The 8,139-nt window shown below is 48.8% G+C and overlaps 1 protein-coding gene across 3 annotated transcripts in view; it reads right to left on the bottom strand.

Moving 5' to 3' along the window:
* The window catches only part of LOC142559753 (cuticlin-3-like), a 46,274-nt gene extending 38,474 nt beyond the window's left edge, over positions 1-7,800 (bottom strand). For 2 of the 3 annotated variants that reach the window (XM_075671370.1, XM_075671378.1), the window contains exon 1: positions 7,532-7,800. The gene's annotated coding sequence lies outside the window, so the exon portion shown is untranslated. Of the gene's footprint in view, positions 1-7,316; positions 7,486-7,531 lie in introns of those variants that run through there. The other variant, XM_075671386.1, reaches the window with a different exon arrangement.
* Between the last annotated feature and the right edge of the window lie 339 nt (positions 7,801-8,139).

Below are 8,139 nucleotides of genomic sequence, written 5' to 3'. Positions count from 1 at the left end.
TTGGTCTTAGCAGCATTCAAGGTGAGGTTATTTGCATCATTCAGAAAAAGAAAACATGTCTGACTTCAGGATGCGACAGTCATCAACAGTATGAATTTCCTTTAAAATCTTGATGTAATAGGTATATATAAGGAACTAAGAATTCCAATTAGCGGAAAAACATTAAAAAGAAGGAGTGGTCCTAATACTGATCCTTGAGGGACGCGGCTAGTTGCCATGTAACAATAAGACGTTTGGCCATTGACGTTAACGTAACGATCTAACATGATCTAACATGATCTAACACGCGCAAGAGATTGACAATTGACGAGTTAACACCAAACTGCGTAAGTTTGATCAGAAGCAGTGGGCGGCTGACTACATCAACAGCTTTGCGGAGGTCACTGTAAATAGCGTCAACTTGCCCCCTTTGAGGTACCGTCCCAGAGATCTATGTCCTGAAACTGGCGAGATTTGTGATAGTGGAGCGGCCGGTGAGAAATCAATGCTGATTTGGAATCAATGAGGTCTTTACAGTAAAAGGCTATATGTTATGAAGGGCGAATTCAAAAATCTTAGACGCGGCACAGAGAAGACGAATCGGGCGTTAATTTGAGACATCGGTTTTACAGCCAGTCCCAAATACAGGAAAAACAGGAGCAGTTTTCCACATGTGAGGGAAATTGGAAGTATTCAGACTTACCCTCACTCGCATTAGGAAGTGGTTGTCAGGTCATTATCGAGCTTTCACCGCGTAGTTGTCTGTGCGGTAAGATAACTGCACTTAACCCTAAAAGTCGTGGGTTCGAATCCCGACTGGGACAACCTCATAGCGACGGCGACGGAATGCAAGAAGGCCTGTGTACCTAGACGTAGGTGTGTCCTAGAGAATCCCAGGTCGTCAAAATTAATGCGGTAAAAAGTGAAAGGGAAGATAATGGGCGTGCCAGCACTGAGAATAAGCACAAGGTGTCGACATACAGCAGGCGCAATCAGATGCGCGAATGACTTGTGAAGTGCTGGCTTGCAGCCAGGATTATGAAACCGAGGACTATTGAGAGACTGAACGTCTTTTAGCCACTATAGTGCGCGCCGCTTTGCGCCAAATTGGTTTAAAGGAGTACTGACAAAAATTATTTTTGTCGTTTTTTTAGCCTGTTTATCAGATAGAATTTGTCGTCCCAGTAACTACGCTATAGAGCCTCAATGCTTAGAGTGCGCAACAAAATAATTATTTACGTTACCTTTCGATGTGACCATTTCAAAACGCGCACCAAGTGCTGCGCGGGCTCGTATATAGGCGAAAAAAGGAGACTATTCACTTCACCGAAACCTGATGCACTGGTCTCGTGGTACCATACACTACTGACGCGTATCACTCTTAGAAGTAAACTTAGTAAATAGCTAATAAATGCACCCGTTTACTAGCTTCCGTATTTTACTACTTTCTTAGTAGCCCTGTACTAACCAGAGCTAGTAAAGCTAGCATAAGTGATGCCGTTATACCAGCCAGAAAAGCTCCTTAGTAGATTTTACTAAGTAATTACTAAGCCATTCCTACCTCGTCTGGCCATGGTCTATTATGCAGTGAACCTGACAGTCTTACGCAAAATTTTAAGAACTAGTTTCGTTCATTATATGTTGGATTAACACCTATGTGCGACGTCGTAGCACACATGTATGCCGCAGTATATAGGCTATAGAAATTTGGGTACAAAACATTGATTGTTTAGCCAAATACATAGGTGCTCGCCGGTGCAACATGAGCTCCCACAAATTGGGGCTACAAGTACTCATAGAGTAAGCATCGCGTAGCGCTTTTGTTGTTCTGCATGTATGCTCTTGTTTATCGTTGCTTGGTAGTTTTATGTAGTGCATTGTTACCCGTTGTCATAGTGCCATAGTGTCCTTGGTAAGCACACGTATACCAATAATTGATGCTAGCTAATGTATAGCGAAAGGATGCGGTTCTCTATTTTTTCATATGTATTATTTTACCTTGTTATGCTTATACAGTACTATCGACTGAATAATATGACATGCAAGCGACGCTTATAAATTGAACAGGCCTCATTGTATTGTTGATAATTATATTTCAGTAGTGTTATTAACTGCAATATGGAGGTAGTGAATATGACGATAAACGATTACTAACATACAGTCAGTACTCACAAAGACCTGTTTACTGAGAGTGTGCACGAGTCTTGGAGTTAGTGCCATTTAAGAGCTTCAGCAGGTAGCGCATAGTACTATCAATTTACTGCATTCACTTACTAAGAAGGTAGAACTTTTTGCGACAAGTAACGTGTTAGTACTCAGCTAGCGAATATAACGACCTTTCTCTTTATTTTTTTTAAGTGACAGGGCAAAAGGGGAGAGCGGGTTTTCCTAAGTTCCAAGACAAGCGATCCATCTGGAAGAGCCAATTTGTCATCTTTTGGCGTCGCGGTCACTGTATGGCCTTCTACCACCGCACAGGGCTGACTGGCACACTCTTGAATTGCTTGTGACACCACGTGACGCGCAATCCCGCTTTCGGTGCCGTGAGCAGTCTCCTTTTTCACGTCCGAAGCCGCGCTACACTTGACATGCGTTTTAAACAGGTCGCATAAAAAGTTCTGTAATTAATTATTTGTTGCGTACTCGAGGAATAGATACTTGGTAGTGTAATTATGAAGTCTACAGCTACCTAAAAAAAAGGGGGGGGGGTAGCGGTCATAATTTTTTCTTTCATGCCAATGTTCATTTAATCCTTTTGTGCCATGCCAAGGTATACTTATCTAACTTGGAAGCGATTTAACACTGCAGGCATTTGCCGGAACAAACGACGCGAGGCTGCGTAACACTTGCTTCACTTCAGCAAGAGTGTGTGCTCTAAAACAGACATCGCCAGGAGGGTGGGAGGGGATGCGGGAGAGAGACAAGACGATCGACGAGCTCCGCTGTGATGCGCGGGGTTGAAAGATGCGGACTGATTCCGACCCCGTGGATTGCTCTGATATCCTCAAAAAGCCCCCAGTACACGCGCGCTTCTGCAATCTGCGGCCCACCTAAATACGGCTTCAGCCACACAGAATCGGACCAGCGACTCGAGCGTTCGTACGGAGACCAGCTGGGGCGTTATTCTCTGAGGTATTCTCTGGGACGATCGCACTGGGGAATACGTTCACTTTCGCGACATTTCGTGCGACTAGCGCTCAGAGGCGACGGCGTCCACAGGCTACAGACTGTGCTACAGAGAGAGAGAGAGATAAAACTTTGTTATGTCCTTGATGGGGTTCAGGGGTGGCGAGGGTCGGGAGACTAACCCCCAATCCCCCCTTCCTCAAACGGCGGCCAGTCCTTGCTTTCTGGCGGCGTCTTCGGCCGTCCGGACGGCCCAGAGCTGCTCCTCTGGGTCCAAGTTGAGCAGCAATGTCTCCCACTGCTCGGCCGTAGTTATGCGTGTGTTAGTATGGGAGGTGTTGGTGGGTGAGGCTTTGGGGCATTGCCAGATAATATGATCGAGGTCAGCGCGGGCCTCGCACGCTTTGCAGAGTGGAGAGTATGCATCGGGGTACATGCGGTTGTAAAGCACGGGGTTCGGAAAGGTTCGTGTCTGAAGGAGTCGCCAAGTGGTAGATTGAGACTTGTTCAGTGTTTTGTGTGCTGGGGGTAGCGTAACCGCTCCCTGCGGTAGTGCAGGAGAATTTCTCTCAACGTGACCATTCGGTCCCGCGCGTGACCGCGATGCAGAACAGAGGGCTGGTCGGGATCGGAAGACGCAGGAGAAGGATGACGCGCCCGGTGTGCGAGAGCTCGGGCGGCATCGTGGGCGGCTTCGTTTCCAGCCAGACCCGAGTGACCAGGGGCCCAGATGATCTGCACAAGGCGTTGCCTTGAGGGAGGAGTGCCAGAGAGGATCTTCTGTGCTTGGGGTGCTATCAGTCCTCTTGTGTAGTTACGAATGGCCGTTTTTGAATCGCTTATGATGCAGTGTGCATTGGTAGCCGCGTAAGCCAAAGCGATGGCCGTTTCTTCTCCTACTTCGGGTTGCGTGGTGAATATTGATGCGGCCGCGGCGAGGCGGTACTGCGAACCCGCGACTGCGACGACCGCCATGGCATTTTGGTTGGGGTATTCTGCTGCGTCGACGTAGGTTACGTCAGCGGCTTGGTCGTAGCGCTTTTGTAGTCGTTTAGCTCGTTCTGCACGTCGCTCCGGATTGTGTTCAGGGTGCATATTGCGAGGTATGGGTGGGATAACTAGTTGAGCACGAATGTTTGGAGGGATGGGTACTTTTGGTCCGAATTGGGTGGTGTAGGTTATGCCTAGGGTGCCTAGAATGTGCCTGCCCGTGGTGGAATTGGCGAGTCGTTCGTATTGGCTAATACGCTGCGCTTCAATAAGCTCGTCTATGGTGTTATGGATGCCGAGGGCGTCCAGTTTCTCGTTAGAGGTGGTGATGGGAAGATGTAGGGCTTGTTTATAGGCCCTCTTGATCATGGTGTTGAGTTTGAGCTTGTCAGTTGCATTGAGGCTAAGGTACGGGGCGACATAGGTGATCCTGCTCAGGGCGTAGGCGGTTACCAGGCGTATAAGGTTGCTTTCTTTCATGCCGTGATGTCGATTTCCGATGCGTGCAATGAGGCGAGTGGTTTGATGTACATGATTATCTAATTGCTTGAGTATCTCCGTGTTTCTGCCGTTATGTTGGATGCGTAAGCCAAGGATCCGAATGCTAGGTACAGTAGGTATGCGTTGCTGGTGCACGTGGAGTTCTATCTCGGGCGGGTGAGGGTCTGGGCGTCGACCTCCCCAGTTAGGCTTGTACAGAAGGAGCTCCGATTTCTGTGGGGAGCACGCCAGGCCGCGCGGTTCTACGTATGCAACGACCTCGTTGATGGCTTGCTGCAGCGTGTTTTGGATGTCCCCGTCGCTGCCCCCGGTGACCCACAGGGTGATATCGTCTGTATAGAGGCTATGCTTGAGGTTGGGGATGCTAGCTAATGCAGGCGGTAGTCCGAGCAAGGCCACGTTGAACAGAAAAGGGGATAGAACCGATCCTTGCGGCGTGCCTTTGCTGCCGAAGTGAATAATTGGCGACTGCAACCCTCCGATGGTAATGGTGGCCGTGCGACCTGTAAGAAAATTCTTCACGTAGTTATATGCTCGATGACCAACCTGAAGTTGTGCCAGTTGGTTCAGTATGGCCTCATGCGTGACGTTATCGAATGCCTTGGTTAGGTCTAGTCTCAAGATGGCTTTGGTGTCCAGCCTGGAGCTTTTGTCGCCATCGATAATTTGGTGCTTGAGCTGAATCATGATATCTTGAGGAGAAAGTTTCGGGCGGAAGCCAATCATGGTATTGGGGAAGAGGTCGTTGTCGTTCATATGTCTGTGTAAGCGTGTGAGGATGACGTGTTCGAGGACCTTTCCGACACATGAAGTGAGGGAGATAGGGCGGAGGTTTTCGAGTAGGAGGCGCTTCCCGGGTTTGGGAATCATAATAATTTTGGCTTCTTTCCATTGTGAGGGGAGGTTTCCAGTTTCCCAGTATGCGTTAAAATAAGCTGTGAGGGCTAGTATAGAATCCTCATCTAGGTTGCGAAGCATTTTATTAGTAATGCCATCAGGTGCTACAGGACTGTGCTACAGTGTTCCTGGGGTACGTGCTATTCATGGAAATTGGCAAATTCCGCCATGCTGTCGAATTCGCCATCTGGTCGGCTCTGATTGGCTCAGTGGGCTGCTACTGAGGGGCTCGCAAAAGAGCTTTTTTTTTTCAAGGCTTACACTATAGGGACAAAACTTTCGCAAGAAAACTGAGATTATACTCGCAAATTTTACGTGTACGGAACGCACACGTAAAATTTCCTTCCTACGATTTGAGCAGGGTACGTGAGCTGAAGAAGTATTTTACTTCAAGAGCGAAAGAATAAAACAGCCATTGAACAATTGCAGCTCCATTTCAACGTCGTAGCGGTAACTGTCACATGCGCAACAACAGAAACAAGACTTTTTATTTATTTATTTATTTATTTATTTATTTATTTATTCGCGAAAAATTTCTGCCCCTTAGCGACAAAGCCTTACAAAAAACAGCCACAAAATTTCACGGGCTTAACCCGTAATGTTTCGCACAAATTTGTCGGGTTATCTGAATTGATATTTGCAGTAGGAGAGTCACATTATAATAAAGTGTCGAGCACTTACGGTCGCATTAGGACAAAAGAAGTCAGAAAGTGCACCTGCGCGCTTCAAGAGGAGCATACAGCTAGGAGAGTCGAGTTGCACAAGTCACTCTTTAGGGTCGCAACTGACGCAGTGGGGCGTACATTTCTTCCTTATCGCATTCGGATCACAGGTGGTTTCCTGTTCGCTTTGAAATATAAGTTGGTATCCTCACAAAATCAGTAATTTCCATTCAGCTGAAACGAGAGGCTTGATGACCGAGCGATATATCTCAAGCAGCACATACACTGAAGGACAGTTGACTTCAGTACGTTGCAAAGTTCCGCACACTGCGTTCCCCCAAACTGCATGAAAACACTAGGTCCAATCGAAACCAAGCTAATTGGGAGAGGCGAGACAGAGCGTTCCTAACCTCTGTGGAGGTGTCACTTGGTAACAGACAGTTGACAGATGAGGAAAAGGATGGTTGTGACAGAGAAACCACGAAGGAATTGAGAAATCGATTATGCTTTGTAAAATGCAATTGCGTATTCTTAGTGCAGAACCTTAATTCATTGTGTCCTATCTTATACTTTATCTGAAAACATTCTTATATTTAACACTGGCCTCTGATGTCCTATTCAAACGCCGCACCTGGAGTCTGCAAACTGGTTTCTGCAAACCAACGCGTTTCGTGAAAGATAATTTGTGGGTGACAGTGCGACAAAGAGGCAAAGCGCGTGCGTTAAAGAAATAACGCGGAACAAGCACTCGTTAACTAAAAAATTACGAACGCTGTCTTGCGTCCTTCTCACCAGTATAACCCGAAGAAGGTAAAACGGAAGTAAAACCACTAAAGTGGGACCGTATTTTGCAACGACTCTTCTCCTTCGCTTCATTTCTTATCATCCGTCGTAACGGGTAAGCATCCTGCCACAACGGAGATGTAGCGGCATGCGAGCCAACAATGAAGTGTAAACTACAAAATGTCAATAGTCGTTGCGAAATAGGATCACTGTCCTTGCTTCGGAACACATACCCGCGCGACAGTGCGACCGATGCTCTGTCAACTATGCTCACAGCGTGACTGCACCTTTAAGACAACACGCCGCGATGGGCACATTCACCCGAGGAATTATCCCAGAAAACTCGGCGCTTTTGGCTTAAGAGCTGCAGCAGCGTACCTTCGGAGAATTTTCCGCGTCGCCCGATGTCTGTACGAAACCCGTGACGGAGTCTTGCGAGCGCTGCAACCTCAGGCTTTGTCGTGTGCTTCCGCTGCGCGCGCTGTTGCGAGCATCGAAAGCAGCAGTCAACGCCGAGGCACAGCCCTACATTAATATCCTTCGTAGATGTGCCAGACGCACTGCCACCGAGTACGCCGGGTGGGAAGACTCACCGCGCACTGTCGCCGCTCAGCTGCTTTCAGGCGGTCATCCGAATGGAGCGCGTAAGCCGAAATGCGCCGGTGGACGGCAGCGCGCGCGGACCATGTGCGCTACCACTCTCCCTCTCCACGGCCGGAGCACCCTTTCTCTTCGCGCTTTCCGAAAGCGAAGCGTCCAGTAGCCGCGCTTGCCGCCGTCGTATGGGCTCCAGAAGTGCACGCGGGCCTGTTATGCGGCCACGCGGGCCCGTGTTTCGCGCGTCAACGCGATGCGAGCCGAATCGGCGCCCCGATACTTTAAGGGCGTCTCTGTGGCCACGAGCCGGCCTGGAGAAGCCTCGCCGAGGGCGAGAGAAAGAAAGAGTCGTGAGCGAAGGTGCGCGGTTGGCTCGGTCCTTGTCGGGCTTCAAGGGCAGCCGCCGCTTTGTTGCGCACGAATCTGGCGCAAAACGCTCAACGGGTGCGACACATTCTTGCTCCGCTGTGGCCAGCACGCCGCGATGCTGCCGAGGGTTTTCCATTTACACGCACTTCATGTCCCATTAAAGAGAGCGCCCCGACTGTCTCGTCAAGCGCAGGTTGCACTTTTTTGCACATAATGCAGTTAACTGTCGCGCTAG

This window comes from Dermacentor variabilis, chromosome 1 (assembly GCF_050947875.1).
Source record: "Dermacentor variabilis isolate Ectoservices chromosome 1, ASM5094787v1, whole genome shotgun sequence".
In the NCBI taxonomy this organism is placed as follows: Eukaryota; Metazoa; Arthropoda; class Arachnida; order Ixodida; family Ixodidae; genus Dermacentor; species Dermacentor variabilis.
This window is presented reverse-complemented; position numbering and strand designations above follow the sequence as displayed.